Below are 19,807 nucleotides of genomic sequence, written 5' to 3'. Positions count from 1 at the left end.
TGGAATCTAAACCTTTTTCTTGCCCTGCATCCACCTGAATGTTTGATGATTCCCTCAAGTCCGCTGTCAGTCATATGTCAATACCTGCCTGCTCACTTCCTCACTCCTCAGATTTAGTTCTCTGCCTGACACACACACACCTTTCTCTGTGTGTGTGTGTGTGTGTGTGTGTGTGTGTGTGTGTGTGTGTGTGTGTGTGTGTGTGTGTGTGTGTATGTGTGTGTGTGTACATCCACACACAACTTCTAGTCTTTCATCCTTCATATTTGTCAGGTGCTCAAAAACCCACCAAACTTCCAGTACTCTCAACAGGGAGATGCATTACCGCCAGTGTAATCTCTCCCTGTTGCCGTGGCACCCAGATGCAGCCTAGAGATCGTTGATTGACGCACTGGCAGTATCATGGCTGACATGATAAGACAAGTGACGGATGACACTGTGACACCCAAGTCTCACGCTACCTGTGACAGAGCATCATGGATGACAACACACTCTCAGACTTTCTTTACACACCATGACATATGCACAACTGTACAATTTTACAGAGTATGGATCATGTATGGATCGTATACGTCATGCTTATATTACCCACACATTCACAGAGCCAATTTTTTTCATAGCCATAGTCCCTGATGCTCATATGCAGTTATCTCTCTCATGCACTCACACACACATAAACGCACACACAAACACCATTCCATCTTCCAAATCCGTCTTTTCCACGGCTCATTTCCTCCCTCCTCTCCTCTAAAAATGACAGTGGCAGATATTTCCACTCACTCGGAAGGAAAAAGAGCAGATATATCTAGTTGAGTCACAAAATTGGGTTCAAATTATATTGCTCTGTCAAGGCAGCCTTGACTTCTTCTTACCAGACCTGACATTTGGAGTGTATCTGCAGGATACCAATTTTACTCTCTTCCATCCATTCAACACTTGGCTGACTCAGTTTGTTGTGTATTTTGGATGCATTCATGGACTATTAGATACCATTTTACTGGCAGAAGGTTTTCTTTGAGTAGATACTAGTTAAGTTCACACTTCTCCTTAGGTCACAGGTACACATGTCATGGACTGTGGATTGCTGCAGCCCTAAACAATCTATTTTTTTTACATGCAACATTTATTATACTGGATTTGATGAAACTTCATGGATTCTTGTGGCTTATTGCAGCTCAGGCTATCTGTATTTTCTGGCTTTAGCTTGCCAAGAAAATAAAGACCTACACCCCATGCAAAGCTGTTTTGCTTATAAAAAAAAAATGCAGGTTAGCCCATGCAGCTGTGGACTGTCAGTACCAGCTGCTTCACCTAAGTGGAATGCAGACATCCACTTTAATCAGCACAGATAGAAAGAGAGGAAAAGTCCTGCAAAGTAATTCTTCTGCTCCTGCTGTTTGCGTTTCTTTACATCTGCAGACAGCTGCTAGCTGCTAGCGTTAGCTACCCAGCAAGTAGAGACAGATTGCAGAAACTTCACACTGTTCCATCAATTCCCGTGGCTTCAGTAGAGATGGTACCTCGTCAACAAACACAAATGAAGAACATAGATCATTGCTCAGTCTTTTTTTTTAGTTTGCTGTCTTGATATGTGCAGCCATTAGATTCACTACAGGATAGCAAGAGTTAGCTAACCTACTTGGAATAATAACAGTCCTGTAAACTGCGACAGGTGCGGACATGATACTGTTCACCTCATGGTTTGCAGGAATCCCACCGCTGAAGACGGCTAACGGAGCCAGCTATCATCTATAGGTGCATTCAGCTTAATGCAGCATTGCACAGCGCTGCATTGCTCTTAAAACACCGCTGCCTTTCACCAGCACTACAGAATGACCCCATGTCATGACATTAATGACAGGAGCAAGGCGGCTGCAGTCCTCTGAGTCAGTTGCTTTCCTCCGGCTGCACCAACTGGGAACCACCTCTGTGACGACAGGCTAAAGGCTTCTCTGAAAACACATGACGAGATCTGTTATCTCCTATGGTTATCTCTTCCAAAGGGATGCAATTTACTTGATCTCCTCCTTCTGGCAGCTCATTTTTTAACATATGGGCACCAACACTATAATTTTCGTATCCAGCAAGATAGCCATAAAAACGGTACAGTTAAGTTTGTTATTGTGAAAGATGGAATGCCCTTGTAGATCATATTTTTATCCTTTAGACTTTTTTTCACCCTTTTGGCATTATGGTGATGCTTGTTTTGTTTTTTTGATAGTTTTAACAAGTCTATGGTTCTCAATAAAACAGGAAAAAACAAATGTTATCTCGTTAAAATTGTCGCTCCAACAGGTATTCCATGTGTGACTTTTCCCCCCTATGCTCTAACATATCACCCTCAATGTTTTCATCAAACATTACTTAGATTTAATTCCATGCGTCAAAAGACTAGTGTAAACTTGCGTCTGGCCTGAAAATGTTTGAGAACAACATATGTTTGGGTGAATAAAGTGTGTCTGACATATTGAGGCCAACATATTTGTTAATAAAAAATGACAGAACAGCTGTGCATGCCGCGAGATCAGCCATGGTTGTGAACTCACTGGCACTACAAGAAGCAGAATGTGTTTAATACTCCACCCCTGCAGTCAAGTGACTGGTCACATTGACCATCAAGTCAGGTGAAGTCAAAAACAAACACAGCTTATTTAACTTTTTCACTAAAAAGGCACCTTTTTATGTGTCGTAATAATTCATTCATGATATGGACATTTTACACAAAAATTCTGCTTAATCAAATTGATTTGATCTATCAACCAGGTCAAGCTACTATATTTAAGAACAGAGGAAATAAACATGACGTGAGCAGTGTTACAGCCTTTTGAAAATAAAATATATAATGTGTGTATATATATATAATGTAATAATATATACCAAATACTAACATTTGTACATTTGGCTGTTTCTGCAATCAAGACTAAAGCAAGAATAAGACAAGCCTGAATAGGAGCTTGTAATATGACTCTGCGAATATCCTGATTCTCTCTATGGGTTAATATTTGTGGTTTATTGCTTACTGCAGTTATCACAGACTTTCAACACTTATTTGCATACTCACTGTGAAATGTCCTGCGTGCCAGCCTGCAGGGCCGCACCCTGTCACCAGCTTTTTACCATCTTCCTTGCAGTCCAAACCACTGCTAAATGTTCTTTCCCCAAGTTAAGATTAGCGTCAGTGACACTCCTTACCCGGGTGACAACACCTAAAGGAAGGAGCCTAAGAGAGACAGGCTAATTGAGAAACAGTAGATCCCATCCTCAGGATAGGCTAATGCTAATTCTTGCAGTTGGTGCCTGGAATCGGTTTCAGTTTGGGGAAGAATGGATGACATAACAGAACTGATTTCTATTACCCCTACTACCACTACTTTAGCGTCTGTTGAACCTTCCATCATTTGTATGATCTGATGATGCTGATCTCCACCTCATTTAAATTATAACAATCATGTTTTAGTGTCAGCTGAGTGAAATTGAAAGAGCAAACAGAGAGAAAATGTTTTACAAATATTAGCAGGTCAAATTTGATTCCTGAACTTCTCATTAATAAAAACTAAAAGTCCTAATGGACACACACATACACACACACACACACACACACACACAGACACGCACACATACACACACACAAACACACAGCTGCACATGTACATCCAGAGAGGCTTATTCTTTCCAAGGACAAAACAGAAAACAAGCTGCTGATGTGGTAAAAACCACCAAATATAAAATCCCCAGGCTTTGACCTGCTATTGAGAGGATGCAGGGATTTACTGTACAGCACCAAGGCTGTAGGTTAAACCGCACAAGCTTCTCTTTTGATTTTGGATCTCCTCCACATAAGGACAAACTTAGTGTTAAATAGGTCCAGGGTTTAAACCATTCTTCTCACTATTACCTTCAGATCAAATACAAACAGTGAGAAAGTTCCTGCACTTTATTTCCAAACCTCACGTCGTCCTCCTTCTGTGGAAACAGCCAGTTGTTATACAAGAGCAATTCCAGTGTTCCTCCTACAAGGCAGTCTCAAAGGCACAGAACAGAATACTGGTTGTGACTTGTTTAACACTTGCAAAAAATCTCAGCCCTTTAAAGCATTCTGTGGCATGGCAAACCTCTGTTGCGCTGCCTTTCCTGGCCTTTTAAGATTCCTCAGGTCAAAGCATTGAACACATGATGTAAAATTTAAACAGCTCTGTTTGCCTTTGAACATTCCTCTATTTTTGCATCCCGCTGAGATGACAATGTTTTGCCTGTCCGACACAGTTGTGCCTTTGAACTCTGTCTGGTACTAACTCCAGCTGAGGAGAAACTGCTGAGTTGTCAAGACCAGTAAACACTGTGTGTGAGTGTGTGTGTGTGTGTGTGTGTGTGTGATGTGTAAGTGATGTGTGTGTGACAGCAGAGGAGGCTGTTGGACAGCAAGGACGTGGCATGATGACAGCTAGTGGCCCTCCTGGGGCTGCACAGGGGCTTCTGATCAATCTGGCCCCTGCTTGGCCCTTGGCCTTGCTGTGTCTGTGGCCCCCAGCTCACTCCTGTGCACACAGGCTGTATTGGCAAGCATATATTGATACAAGGGCAAACACACACATACACACACACAAAGATACAGATGCATTATGTATGCATGGACACACGCTTAAAGGCACCTGTATACATGCAGACAAAGTAGGTGTTATGATTACACACATTTACACAGTCATGATAATTAACATGTGCATATACAGGCCACTAGGTGCACACATACATACAAGCTTCTGCACGCTTTGAGACACACAAACAAATAAATGACGGCATTTCCAGCTGGATGAACTAGTAGGCTAGGTTATTCACACTTGTATGTTATTCACACTTCTCACACCACTGATAAGGTGAGGTAGATCTGTCAGCTGCAGCCTATTTGCATTTGGATCAGTGAATATAATATAAATGTTAACATGGAATCTAATCGAGTGAAGAATTTGCAGCAAACAGGAAAGTAACAGGAAATGATCTAGCAGCTTGTTATGACCTCATATTTGTCGGGCTGTAGTGTGTGATCATAGCAAGGTCAAAACGTACAGTTCAAAGGTTTGCTGGATCAATAACCATGTTGTTTCCTGTCCTTGTCTGATTGTTTGGCCCGTGTACGGCCGCTCTGTGTGTGGCAGATTGATCTCCAGAAAATGTGAAGTTGTCAACTGCTGTGTCCGTCAAATGGCCTGTCAGAGCCATTCGTCTCGTGTATACGTGTCAGCGGGGGACACTTGTAGACAAGATAAGCCCACAGTCTTTGAATTGCTTGAGTTCTGGGATGTCCTGTGGTGGGCAGTTGTTTTTTGATGTCTTTGTATTGATCATTCCTTTGCTAGGAATGCCCAATGTCTTAGAGCGATAATACTGAATCAATGAATAAACAAGTCCTGCAGTTTTCTGGCAGGAAAGGTATAATGCTCTCAGTAGGTATATACATGATGTATCACTTAATCACATCTATCACATATCCAAAACTTAGCTGCAGAGCTGTTGGTGCACTAAATCTCTCTTGGCTTACTCTCTCATTACATTTGCTTCCCCCATTTCCACGTCTTTCCCAGGTTATGGGGCTAATTTCTCACGTCTACTCCTATATCCCCAATCTCCTTCCGCGGGTGTTAAATTATGGATGAAACCTACCTGACAAGGCACAGAGTTACATAAGCCTCCCTCCGTCCTCTCACCTGGATCCCAGCGGCTTCATTATTCTGTGTGAGGATCATTTGGCTGTGAGTAAGCCCTGCCCCGCCACATGGGTGCCGACATTAATATTTATTAGAGAGGCTTTTTGGCGAGAGGAGATACCGAGGAATAGAGCGAAAAGATGGACAGGAAAAGAGAGAATGACAGAGAAAGAACATGTGTGTGCTAGAAGGAAAGAGATACTCAGTGTGCTCATATGTGTGTGCACACTTGTGTGTTGCATGTGCAGGCAATTGTGAAAGGTTCAGACTGCAGCCAAAGGTTGTGAGAGCTGGACAGACCTGACATATAGAGGACGATTCAGCCATCTGTTTCAGGCGATGGTGAATAACAGGTTTTTTTTGTTCTTTAATTTTTTATTTTTTGGGAGAAAGCTAATAGTGTGTGTTTTATCCCCAGGCTAACAGCATGTTGGGTTATTTATTCATAATTTGATACAGTGTGCCAAGAGTGTACCCTATTTTTTTTCTGCAGAGCCTGGCATTCTGTCGGCTTTTCTCCTTGAACTGAGCATATGGAATAATGAAATTTAGTGTCGCAAGATTAAACAATAAAGTTACATTAAATTAAAATGTACAAAAAAATGAAAAATGAGAGAAAACAGAAATTACTTTTCCTCCTATCTGACTGCCTTGCAGAATGTGCATTATAGTCCTATAAATCGTCTTTTGACTTAGAATTATTTAACTTAGGGTGTAATGAATTGCTTCCATCTCCTTTATATTCTTTTAAAGATTAATTAATATAGCTTCCATTAATTTGAAATGTATATTATATTTATGTGATTTACTTGATTCCAGCTCTAGATAATAGAAGCTGAGCCTGTGGATCAGGTCTTGTTTGAGCTTTGGTTTTCATGAGGTCATGGATGACAAGTTATCAGTGACAATCACTTTAGCGTCTCTCAGCCCTGCTTCTCAGTGATTCATAATCACCTCATGTTGGGAGGCATAATCGTATGTTTCACTGCAACAGCACTGAGTCTTGCTCAGATGCGTTTGCAGTGGCTCCAGACCGTGTAATCCCATTTGTTGTTTGGGCCCATCGGCTCTCTGGCCAGCAAATATTCCAAGCAGACCTTCATTGAGGCCTGTTGCACTCCCTTTGCACTATATTCAATAACCCTACACAGAGAGTGTGTTTACATTTCAATACGTTGGTTAGGCGCTCCTGCTGTGGCTGCATCCCAACCAGGTGTTTATGTTGTTAATGTATTCGCACCTGAGGTGTAGAGCAAAAGATCTTCAGATCTTTGTTCATGGATGCAAAGTGGAAGATGAATGAATCTTTAATAAACCAATGAATTATCTGACTATCAACAAATAACTGAATAAATAAGGCTAATAAAGAAAGAGATTAAAAGTTTAAGTCCCATTCCAATAGTATTTCTCTAAGTTTAGCATTCATTTTAATTTCTTCTCCAGTGTCAAAAATAATATTTTACTATAATAACAATGCTTCAAATGATTATGTAACGTGAAACAAGTTGCTTGTGACAGAGAATTATCACCCGACTGCAGTTCCTCTCAGCTCTGTGGAGCCTTTTCAGTGTCTTTCAGCTAATTTGTATGGTTTCCCAGCTCGCGGCTGCATTGTTTTGGTTCATTGTCACCGCTGTCATAGCTTCATCTGCATCAGGCTCCTGATTTCAGCCAAAAACCTCTAAAAAAAAAAAAAAAAAAAAACAAAAAAAAAACCACTGTGCTACCTACCCAGCTACAAACAGCTGCCAGTTTGCAACTAGTTGGTGAACATAATGTTTTAAGTTTAAACATTTTAAGAAGTTTCTGTTTGATCTTTTTAATTAAATTGAATACTTTTGTTTACTTTATTTCAGTTTTCATCAATTATAACCTTTCCAAACACATTTAAAAAACACCACAATTCCCCACTCGGATCAGTAAGCCTATACACATACTATAAATGCAAGTGATGACTCAACGGAAAGCCAAACGAGAGCAGGGCAGGACAGCTTTTAAATTAAGAATCTGGACCAAAGTCTGGCAGCAGTATTAAACAGAATGTGGTGTATACCTAGAATTTATACAACATATCCGATCCCGCTGGTGTAATATTTATATCAAAACAACATTATATATTCAAGACATAAACTATCGGATGTAAGTTTTTCCAGCATCCTAGAATAATTCTATTGAAAACTCATATGTAATGTATTAAAAAAGATGAAAACTAAAGAACAAGCAATCTGTGCTCTTAAAGCCAATTTTGGAAGTGTTTACAAAAAGGAGAGAATTGGTCATTGGGATTTATTTTGTCATACACCGAGGCATTCATCCTCACTCGCAGATGCTGAGGCATATGGCCGACCCGAGCAACAGCCATCTTTTCTCGAGAGTGATGTGCTTCCTGTCTCCCAGCTGCTTGGCGTAGCACTCTCCCAAAAACCTGCGCTCAGAGATGACAACAAATCAACACTGAATCGGCTCTTACGGAGCGACCCTTGCCACGCAGCCTTCAAACAGAGCGCTGAAAAGTCGTTTTACTGCTTTGCCTGTAATTCCAGCTCCATTTATGCTCATCTTTTAAATTCCGACACTCGTAAAACAGATGATTGCATTTTAAAACTTTTTTTTTTCTTTTTTTTTTTTCCAGTCCATGTGAGTCATAGAAGGTGGCAAACAAGAAGTGGATACTGCGTGACTCATAGTTTTTCTGGGTGATTAGCTTGATTATTAGTCTGATATCCACCTGTCAGATGTCTTGCAGCACACAGCTTGTTCTCAGACATTTCATTACCATCCACCTTGCAGCTTTTTAAGTGTCACTTGTAGGTGTAATTAGGTCTGTTAACCAATAATGTTCTGATGAGGTACAAATGACATATATATATATATATATATATATATATATATATATATATATATATATATATATATATATATATATATCCGACTATAGGTATGTCCCAATTTAAATATTGTCTGATCCATTACTTATACTTATATATACCTGAAAGTGATGTAATGCAATCCGCTAGAGAGAAGACGTATCACTCTGGAGTTATTGGAACTACAGAAACCAGAAACACTCAATCTATTTGTGGTTGAACACTGGTTTTACAGAGTGAAGTTTCAATCTTTGGTGGAGCACAGACATTGGCTTGGGGAGATCTCTTCCACCAGACACCAGACAAGTTTAATCTTCCGTTATGACGATACTTATGGAATTAACGTTAATGAGCAAAAACTAATATGAGCTGCTGCTGCTGGCAACTAACGGTCAACACCAGCTAAAAGCAAGAATCTGCTACCTGAATGTTTTGCACACTGCTCTGTGCTCATGATCATTTGTGTTGTACCTTACCAACCCGGGTGATCATAGTCAGTTTTTCACATTCACGCAGTAATTTTAACTCATACATGCAGCAGAATGATTGAGCCGTGTATACAAAGGAGAGCAGCACTGCTACACTAGCAAGTTGGGGTAGACAGAAATAAAAGGCACAGTGAAGTAAGAATCAGATTTCGATTGACTTAGTTTTAGCTTAGTTTTACCCATCCACTAAGATACATCCAGATCAGACATCTCAAGTATACATGACTGTCTTTAGGCAACAGGAACAACTTAACACAGGAAAGAAAGAAAAACACACTTTTTAACAGGTGGAGCCTATTTAGCTACGCAATTTAAAGAAAAAAAAAAAAGAAAGAAAGTGAAACTATGTAACTTCTTAGAAAGAGAATAACATAATATTCTTCTTAAAGGGAAAAGTTGAATTTACACACCCTTGCTCAGTAGCTTATGTTAGCTCATGTTAGCGAACTTGCAACTAGATTTGCAACTGACATAAGTCAACTTTGTAATGGTTTTATCACAAGGATTAAACACACAGCACAAGCAAAGAAGAGTAATTAAGTCAGCAAAATAATTCATTAATGTCACTAACACAAGTTTGAGTTGAGTAAGTAAGTAAGTATGTTGAGTAAGTAAGCTACTCATCATATCAGACCATGTAAGACTGTAGCAGCAAAACACTGCAGTCTTTTGATTTGAGCAGTTGTGCAATTTATTGTTTATGAATTCAACAACCGGTGAGAGGAAGAATGTGTTATCTTACTTTAAAAGACCTTTTCAGCCTAATGTCATACATTGTTCTCAACCCTTACCTCATCAGTTGGTAAATAATTCGTATGTTCAGTGCTTTAATGGTCTAATAAGAGCAGTACCACCTTGGGGTTTAACCCATATGTATGTGATATGATGAAGAGGAAATATGAATTTGACACAGACCTGACAGATTGAGGTTAGACCATAAGCTACGGCTAAGCTGAAGACTTGTGCTAAACTTGCAGTTCAGTTACTCTTATAGAATGACACTGTCACAGATGAAAATAGGATTGCGAAGAAGTGTTTACATTTACGAATAGATGCTGCTGTGCTACATGTTGATATAATGTATGCTGCATATTGCATAAAATCCCTGGAGCAAGTGAGGAATAAATGTAATATGTACTCAAACACCTTTGCCAGGTTGAATTGAATATAAATGCAGTGTGCTTTGTCGGTTAAAGGCCCTATGTTACTTAACGCCTTGTGTCATTGAACCCTCCAAAGTCATCGCTGCACATATGTCAAGCTGGTCTCTAGAAAACTTCATCCCCTCCAGCCACCTGCCTGGAGGCCGGTAACACTGAGAGTCTCGTTAAAAAGATATAGTAGGTTCATGCCACAGGGGTTAGGGGAGCACTCGCTCCACTCTAGGACTATAAACCTCTAACGCTTCTCTGTGACCAGCCAGTGCTGGAAGGTAGCCTGGAGACAGTTGCACCAGACTATTCTTAAAGTAGCAAACACTGGCAAGAGGTTGCATGAAACCACAAGTTCAAAACAAACAACAATAAGTTGAAGAGAGGAAAAAAAAAAACAAAACAAAATTAAATGTGCTTGTGATCAGTTGAGCCTCTGGTGAGTGCGAGCAGAGCTTAAAAGGAAGACTTATTTCTCCAAACAGACTCGAACAATCCTCTGAAATGAAATGACTCCACATGCACAGAGGTGCTGTACATGCACAAGCACAGCTATGTTCATGTGTGTACTGTACGCACACACAAACACACAACCGTAGCTCACTCATATTGATGAGCTTACAAAGTGGTAATTTGTGGCTTACTGTTCATAACACCTGTGGATTTATTATGCAAGTATTTTCCTCTGTAACTACAGACTTCACTCTGCATCATTTCTCTTCCTGTCAGATAGCCTGTGCAGAAGCATGTGTTTACCTCTTTCTACTGAGCATAAATTACCAAGTGATTATTCTCATTTTCCTGCAGCACCCGAATTTACAAATGCATAGAATTTAACTCCTTTATTGACAGCTATAAAATAATGCACAGTTTTACCTGAGAGAGAGAGAGGGAGAGAGAGAGAGAGAGAGAGAGAGAGAGATCCATGGTAAAAGAAGATGTAAACATGAGTATTTGAATGGACAAAATGTAAATCTGTGTGCCTTGCATACTTTTTTTCCTGTTAAGGTTGTTTTCATTTCAAACAATTGACGATGAAAGCTTTATAAAAGCATTATAGACTCTACTGTGCCAAGCCAAAAAAACACCTTATTGTTGTTTATCATCATGTGGATGAGAAGTAAATGTATTCGTCTCCTACCGAGAAGCAGCCTGATCTGTATTCATATCCCCATTTGCATATTTCCCAATGATGTCTCTTCATTTATGCACTATCTCTCTCACTCTCTCTCTCTGACAGTGAACTTCCTTTTCCCACATTTTATCCTATGTAAAAAGTAATAAAGTTTGATATCCAGGGTGCATGGTATGTCTGTGATAGGATACACATTAATTAAAGAGGTAAAATGTGTGGCTCAACAGTGCCAGCGAACATGGGGTGATGATGGTGTCACACCTTATGATTTCATTATGCATTTAACATCTGCATATCAGCTGTTAAATAGAAAATATAACATTAAAGCTATTGATTTAGACACTGGGTAACCCTGATTTATAAATAATCGTTATGTATTTTCTTTATGCTCTCATTTTAGATGCTGGATAGAGGAAAGCCATTTCTTCATGGACCTGTTGAGATGACCTGTTTACTCACCAGCCGTTCTCCACTTCCACACCAGCTTCCTCTTTTACTCCACTTTGAGGTACAGTGATGTCTTGTTATATATTCATCTAGGACTCCCTATTTCCATTATTTTACTCTTAATAAATGTATGCATTCAGGTGACACTACAAAACTCCCACAGCTCCCACAGCCGTGATTTTTTTTTTTTTTTTAATATCTGAGGCTCTGGATTCACATCAAAGATTGCCACTGTGCGTGACAGTGGGAGCTGTACCACCATACTGAATGTGTGATGTCTGATTCCAATACATTATTCAAGACTTGCTCCTATACATATTCACCAATCTGGAGTCAATTGAGCTGCAAGCCTGTACAATTGCAGAGATGTTCCCAGCCAACCAAATGAAAGAAATACAGGCAATTGGAGACAAGCCGCCGAGAACAGTCAAACAGTGATAAAATTCAATGAGAATGTGTTTGCGAAGTGCTGTTCAGAGGAAGTTATATGTATACATATTTTTTTATGTGTAGCTTTTCTTAAACCACTGGCCTTGAAATATTTTCACCTTTCATAGCTGATAAAGTTTCAGTTATGAAGTCAGGGACTGCTTTCATAATCTGTCCTTGGGAGCATTTATCTACTGTATTCTTTGGAGGGACATTCGCTGCTGTGCACAATACATGGTACAATATGGTGTGGATGAATAGGCATGACATGTTCCTGAGGTAAATGAATTGTCAGTTATGATCCTCTTTTTCGTGACTGATGAGACTGTAGTGCACTTTAAATGAAAAGTCCCAGCCTTAAAAAGATCCACTGACTGCAGTTTGTTCCCATTTTGCACCCTCTATCCCACACTTCAAGTGTATATGTGCTCCACTTCCCAGTATAAATCAATATACATTGAGCCAAATGTCAACATTGGTTAGAGAGAAAGCAGCAGGCAGAAGAGACTAGAAGGTGCATTGATTCATTATATAAGGTGGTTTGTGACATTATACAGTGTATCTGTGGTCAGAAGTGTAAGTCTCTGAAAGGGCATTCCAATTCATTTACCAGCACGACAGAAAAACTTTGGGGTATTTCTGGTCTGTGTGTCTCATACATCATACATCACAGTCTTCTGTTCATTTCAAAGAGCCTCTTTCTAACTTACATCTCTCAGACTTAACAGATATCGGGCTCTGGCTTATTGATTGCTTAGTATTCAGCAGAGTTCATCAGAGCAGTGCTTACTAGTGGCAGTGTGTTTTTGTTTGATCAGTCATTAGCAACTAATCATTAATGTGTCTGAACATTTCCCTTTTATCTTTAGGACAGACTTATCTGGGGAGGCATTCAATGAGTTGAGTCTGACGAGGTTGAAGAATACATTTGTGCTTTTTGTGATCAAAACTTATTATCTTCCACTCTTGTGCATCTGCTGAGTGCTTTCTTGCAGTCTGGATCTTGAGGAGGTTGATATAGAAGAAGTCGATGAAGAGATGCTGAGAATCAAAGATTATTTAGTTAGGAGTGGCGAAGACAGAGGCTCTTTGTGTCTCTTATCAGCAGAGGACGAAATCTTTTTCATGTGGCATCAGATTTTACAAATGGTACTTCTAAGCCAGACAATTGACACAGTATATTGCAGATCAGTTATGCATGGTTTCTGCTGCATATGTGTTGAATGCGCCTCTGAATTAATCAGTTTGCATATGTACAAGACAGAGAGAAAGACGTGGGCATAATTAATTGGATCTCAGCTGCAGCTGACATTGACATAGAGTGACGCTCGGCATTAGTGATGGGATGTTTTACACCTGTAGTAGGATCATGCATGCATTACTGCATGTTGACTCCATCTACCCCACATTAATTGGCTTATGTCTCCAAATGACAGCATCTGGAGTACTGTGTTGTATCAAACACATTCAGAAATTGCTTCTTTTAATGATTTTTTTCTCAGGCTATTTCTGTCTTCTGTTCTTTTCGCTGTTTCACTCTCAAAACATGTTCTTTCCTCTGCAATCCGTCTTCCACTCTTGCAGCTCCCGTGCTCTTTCCCCACACCTACTTTCATCATCCCTCTCCCCCCCATCTCCAGATATTTTCCAGATATTCTCTCACATCGCCATTTACTCTCCTGTTTTCTTCATCACATCTTTGTCCATTTTTAGAAAAGCACAGGCGGTCGAAGTGAGCAAAAGCTGCAGCCAGAGACTCTGTGATTGATAAATCCCTCCTTGCCAGTGACAGGGGGCTCCTCAGCTCCAATCACAGTACAAATCACCTAAAATGCCTGCTGGTGTTTATGCACAGCCACAGTCAGTCAGTTGCTCTCTGGTTTGATAAAAACCCGACACAGTCACACTGAAAACCTGTTTTTTCGTTTGTCCAGTTAGAAATGTAAAATCTATTTCTCTGTTTCAGAATCTTTGTTCAAAAATGAGACGCTAAGATAATCTTACTGTGTGGTGGACTTCAATGTTGATTGAATGTTGATACTTATGCAATCATAGGATATTATGTTTGACGGGGCATCATTAATAATGTCACAGCCTCACAAAGAACACTCACTAGTCCAGGCTTACTCACTATGGAAACATAGTGAGTAAGCCTGGACCAGAACAACTGTCATGCATCCATAAAGTGGCATGTTAACATAAAGCCCTCTGCTCTGCTACACAATGATAGGCTTTATGGGAAATTTAATAAGCCCCTATCCATGTGTTGCCCTCATACCTTATCACTGCCAATAGAAAAATATCTATTTGGCCTCTGACATCTTCAGAATTATGAGTCCTTGCTATTTATGAGCCCATCACTATTCTTTACTCCACATCCTGCACCGCCACCCACCCAACTCACATCCTGACTTATTGCATCTGTGCCCCCCCCCACCTTTTTTTTTTAATCTTCCTCTTCTCCTCCCTTATACTGTTAGGGCCAAACACGAGCAGTAGCCATTCAGCCACTTAAGCCAAGGGCCTCAAAGTGGGGTGCCTCTGATCTGGATCTGCTTCACAGAAGAGGTTAATAATATCTTTGAAAACAGTCGCTAGAAACAGGACCTGGCAGGGCCTCCTCTACTGATCAGTGCTGTAGCGGGGGGGGCTGGACTGGGTTTCTCAAGCATAAGCACGGACAGGGAGGCAGCATTTACATACTTGTGTGCCAAGAGCTGATATTTAATTACCAGCCCGCCAAGATGGTGGGATCAGTTCATGTGTTGTTCCATTTCTGATCATTGCCATCTCATGAGAGTGCTGCCTTGCAGGAAGGGCCAAGGACATTGGCATCAGAATACCACAGCAGGCACAAGTCGCTGGTATGCACATGTGTAGGAGCCCAACGCAGTGATTTTGTAGTAGTTATATAATTATGAATCATACCAGACCCAAGCTTTCAGTTCTGCTCCATTATTTGAATGTGGTCTTTATTTTCTTCCATGTACAGTGCATCCGGAAAGTATTCATAGCGCTTCACTTTTTCCACATTGTAGACCTCCGAGACAGGATTGTATCGAGGCACAGATCTGGGGAAGGGTACAGAAAAAATTCTGCAGCATTGAAGGTCCCAATGAGCACAGTGGCCTCCATCATTCGTAAATGGAAGAGGTTTGAAACCACCAGGACTCTTCCAAGAGCTGACCGCCCGGCCAATCTGAGCGATCGGGGCAGAAGGGCCTTAGTCAGGGAGGTGACCAAGAACTCGATGGTCACTCTGACAGTTTGCCAAAAGGCACCTGAAGGACTCTCAGACCATGAGAAACAAAATGCTCTGGTCTGATGAAACAAAGATTTAACTCTTTGGCCTGAATGCCAAGCATCATGTCTGGAGATAACCAGGCACCACTCATCACCTGGCCAGTACCATCCCTACAGTGAAGCATGGTGGTGGCAGCATCATGCTTTGGAGATGTTTTTCGGCAGCAGGAACTGGGAGACCTGTTCCTGCTCTGTCACAACCTACTTTGTCCCCGAGTCCTAAAAAAGTAATGAAAATAGTCTCTGATATTTTGAATACATTTTCACAAGCTCTATGACATTGTCAGTTCATCAAGCATTGTTTACATGTGACAGCAGCAGGTTTGAGTTGTTGCCTTCAGGGCGGAGTCTCTTTGGATGAAAATACACACACACACACACACACACACACACACACACACACACACACACACACACACACAGACAGACACACACGCGCTCACTCGTCCCTGTGTCTCACTCAGCTCTTTTTGCTTGTGCAATGACGCACAGAGAAAAGTGCCAAGAATAGAACAGTTCAGTTGCATTCTCCCACAGTCACTTCAGGATTAATGGACTCAATTGGGCAAAAACATGTTGTGTTTTTTACGTTTCTTAACTAGGCTAGTTTGGCAAGGGTGGTACTAATATTGGACATATCTCGCACCGAGCTATGAACCAAGTGTCATAAAAGCAATTTGGTGAAGGGTTAAATCACATTATTATAGACAGCATGAGGTATAAAGTTATCCAGAGCGAATTCGTCATTTTACCCGTGTAAGGAATCAGTCTTAAATTGAACTGCAAGCTAAACTGTTTCCTGAATGAATGTTATTCCTTATTGAGATAGTGGCAATCAAAGTAGTCGTGGTACTATTTCAAGTGCTACTTTACATTTTTTCGTTCTCAGTGAATACCCATTAAACCTCAGCCTGATTTCAGACCTCTGAATTGCCTTCCAGCTGGTGAACATTAGGCAACATTAGGCCCATTCCTTCAAAGTCAGTTCACATAGCTGTCGTGTCCATTGACCTATGTTTCCCTCCAGCTGGCGAAACAGTCCGTCATCTTCAACGTAGCTAGCTATCTAACTACATCCATGAAAAACAGCAACACAGAAATGGCCAGAGCTTGTTTTAAGTCCCCTTAATGAAATGAAGTGACAATTTGGCCTGATAATCAGGCTAACTTTGCACAGTTGTGCTTGTACTTCTTCACCAAAGATTCGTTCAAATTCAACTTTTTTGAATCAAGCTTTCAAGCATTATCAGCTATACTGCATAGTATTTACTTGATTCACCAATTAATTATTTTATCTACAGAAAACGTCTACGTCAGGAAATTGTGAAAAATAACTATGAAAACCAGCAAATGCTCACATTTGAAAAGCTAAAATCAGTTAATCTGGGACATTGTTCCTTAAAAAAGGATTGAAACAATTAATCAACCATAAGAACTGTTGTAGAAGAATTTTTTGTTGATGGATTGATTGATTACCATTTTAGCCCTAATCAATTTATTCACCTTCCCAGTTCTTAGTCTATAATGCAAATAACAGAGTTATGCTACATTCACGGTCTAATATTAACTCATATAACTAATGAGTTAATATTAGACCGTGAATGTAGCATAACTCAGTCAGTATTGAACCTTCTAAAGAAATGTCTGATAATATCTCACCATTACTTCCACTTTTTTAATAATATCCCTCAAACATGACAAGATTGAACAGCACTGAGTGGAGTTGTGGGGTCAGCAGGTGAGAGGAAGGCAAGCTGGCATTGACATCTTTTAGTCTCATCACACCTGGGGAGTGTTGGGGCAGTGGAAGTGAGAAATTAAATTAAATGAATTTTAATTTTAATTCTGATTGGTTGATTTAAAGTTGCAATCTGATTGATTGCTTATAGGAAGCGATCTGATTGGTCAATTTAAAGCTGCAATCTGATTGGTCGATTTAAAGCTGCGTTCTGATTGGTCGCTCATAAGAAGCGATCTGATTGGTCCCTTATAAGAAGCGATCTGATTGGTCGACTCAAAGCTGCATTCTGATTGGTTGATTTAAAGCTGCGTTCTGATTGGTCCCTTATAAGAAGTGATCTGATTGGTCGACTCAAAGCTGCATTCTGATTGGTTGATTTAAAGCTGCGTTCTGATTGGTCGCTTATTAGAAGCGATCTGATTGGTCGATTTAAAGCTGCGTTCTGATTGGTCGATTTAAAACTGCGATCTGATTGGTCCCTTATAAGAACCGATCTGATTGGTCGATTTAAAGCTGCATTCTGATTGGTCGCTTATAAGGTGCGATCTGATTGGTTGACTTAAAGCTGCGTTCTGATTGGTTGATTTAAAGCTGCGTTCTGATTGGTTGATTTAAAGCTGCGTTCTGATTGGTCCCTTATAAGAAGCAATCTGATTGGTCGATTTAAAGCTGCATTCTGATTGGTCCCTTATAAGAAGTGATCTGATTGGTCAATTTAAAGAAGTGTTCTGATTGGTCAATTTAAAGCTGTGTTCCGATTGGTCCCTCATAAGAAGCAATCTGATCGGTTGATTTAAAGCTGCGATCTCATTGGTCGATTTAAAGCTTTGATCTGAAAATTAAGGTGACTGTGGAATTGTCCACATTAAGCTACAGTAAATAATGCTCCAGGTGAAATATCTGTCATTCGTGTACTGAGTTGAAGCTGTTGAGCTTTCACTCATTTACCATGACATATTACGTGACATTTATTTTTTGTAGCTGACATATCAAAGGTCACGATCATGGCGACCTCAAAAAATATGTTTTTGGCCGTAATTACATACATGTAAACTGCAGCTGTTCTGGTGGTGGAGGCGTACCACCACAAGGTGGTAATTTTAGTTTTTTCCTTTTTTATAAAATCCATTTTATTCCTCACTTGACCGTTTACTTCTCTTTTCTTTTTCAAATCGGCAGAAACAAGTGTGTTGACCTGGACAGAACACTGCAAATGCACTTTTCTATCCACTTTTCTAAAGGTTTTGGAATGGAGTCTGGTATTGCACAACCTTTATGCAAGACTCTACAGAAGGTAGTTTGCTTGGTCAATGTACATGAGAGCACGCACTATAAGGAAATGAATAAAATGTCACCATATTTTCCTCTACAGTGGATCCATGCTAGCTGTGGAACTTGTGAAAAGCACCTCATGCTTTCCTTTCAAGTGTAATTTAACTATAAATCACAGGGCAGCAGAAAACTGCTGCTGCACTGCTCTCTGTGACTTTGAGGTTTCATGCAAGTGGCATTTCTGGCCGCACCCCACTGAGTGATGTTATAGTGCTTGTTTTGATTTGACATATGAAGCCCTGCTGTGACATCACCCATTGGGGTGTGGCCTGAGGCATACTGTAAAATACCTAAGTTGTAATGCTTAGAGAGCAGTGTATCAGCAGTTTTATTGATATAATTCATTTTCACTTTAACAGGGTGAGTATCATACTCTTTATTGTTTTTCTAGTCATATTTCCCTTGGTGTGAAATAAAGGATACTTGTTGTCTCCCTGCAATATGAGAGCAGTAGAAACACTGATTATTGGAAACTTCAGTCTAAAACTATTGATATTGATTTCAGTCCTTCAAAGCCACATGAGTTAAATGCTACTCTGTATAGATTGTTTTGTATCTCTTTATTACACTACCTCTGTATTTTTTACATGTGAGTGCATTGGAATTGTGAGTGCATTGGAACTTTAAATGTATGAAGGCATGTATCACAATGTTTGTCCATCCCCATACCTCCTGTATACATGCCATTTGCTGTCTTGGGCTGTTTCTGCTATTTCTTCTGCACAAACGTGAGTAGGCAGATCTGATGGGACCGGACAGAGCTGGCAGCTAGCCCGTGTATCTTAGTTAAAGGGCAGTGTGTGCATAATGCTGGTGCGGTGGAGTATCAGGGTCTATAATCTCTTCTGGAGTAGTGTCATCATGGCGGGGTCAGAGTCCCCTCTCCCCGGCACGGAGGGAGAAGGAGAGTGGAGTGGAGTTGACAGTCTGGACACCCTAGGCCATGCTCAGTGGAGCTGCAGGCAAGCTAGGCACAAGGACAAACGACATATTGCAGCACACATTAGCATTTTGAGTCTGGCATAGCATTTAGAGTTAGAAAATGATGCAAATTTGCCACACATATCTGATTGGTGCAGCAGAATTAGCATATTAGTTTGGGTGCATGGGGACAGATTTTCTGAGAGAGCATGTAGGCGAACCTTTAACTCACTCACATGCACAAGTATCAAAAAGAATCTGTGAATTTCTGCTATCTGAAAAGTCTTAGGTGAG

At 40.4% G+C, this 19,807-nt stretch overlaps 1 long non-coding RNA gene across 6 annotated transcripts in view; it reads left to right on the top strand.

Annotated features, from left to right (window-relative positions):
- Positions 1-19,807, top strand: part of LOC139635485 (uncharacterized) — a 135,419-nt gene that overhangs the window by 75,430 nt on the left and 40,182 nt on the right. For 5 of the 6 annotated variants that reach the window (XR_011694225.1, XR_011694228.1, XR_011694224.1 and 2 more), the window contains one exon: positions 11,741-11,848. This is a non-coding gene — a long non-coding RNA (uncharacterized lncRNA). Of the gene's footprint in view, positions 1-1,708; positions 2,659-11,740; positions 11,849-19,807 lie in introns of those variants that run through there. The other variant, XR_011694229.1, reaches the window with a different exon arrangement.

Source organism: Trachinotus anak, unplaced genomic scaffold (assembly GCF_046630095.1).
Source record: "Trachinotus anak isolate AG129_WGS33_773 ecotype Australia unplaced genomic scaffold, CSIRO_AGI_Tana_v1 ptg000018l, whole genome shotgun sequence".
Classification (NCBI taxonomy): Eukaryota; Metazoa; Chordata; class Actinopteri; order Carangiformes; family Carangidae; genus Trachinotus; species Trachinotus anak.
This window is presented reverse-complemented; position numbering and strand designations above follow the sequence as displayed.